Source organism: Myotis davidii, unplaced genomic scaffold, assembly GCF_000327345.1.
Source record: "Myotis davidii unplaced genomic scaffold, ASM32734v1 scaffold1863, whole genome shotgun sequence".
In the NCBI taxonomy this organism is placed as follows: Eukaryota; Metazoa; Chordata; class Mammalia; order Chiroptera; family Vespertilionidae; genus Myotis; species Myotis davidii.
In genome coordinates this window covers 9,465-9,726 of record NW_006294468.1, presented here as the reverse complement: position 1 = coordinate 9,726, position 262 = coordinate 9,465, and positions in this window count along the sequence as shown.

Here is a 262-nt window from a genome sequence, read left to right as displayed (position 1 = left end):
AGCCAGGGTACAAGCATTCTCTGCCATCCTGGCTTCCCGGTCTTTCTCTTGCTTCACGACCACCATCTGTCCATCTTCACTTTGCACCTCTGTCTTTTTTTTTTTTAATATTTTATTGATTTTTTTTTACAGAGAGGAAGGGAGAGAGATAGAGAGTTAGAACCATCGATGAGAGAGAAACATCGACCAGCTGCCTCCTGCACACTCCCCACTGGGGATGTGCCCACAACCAAGGTACATGCCCTTGACTGGGATCGAACCT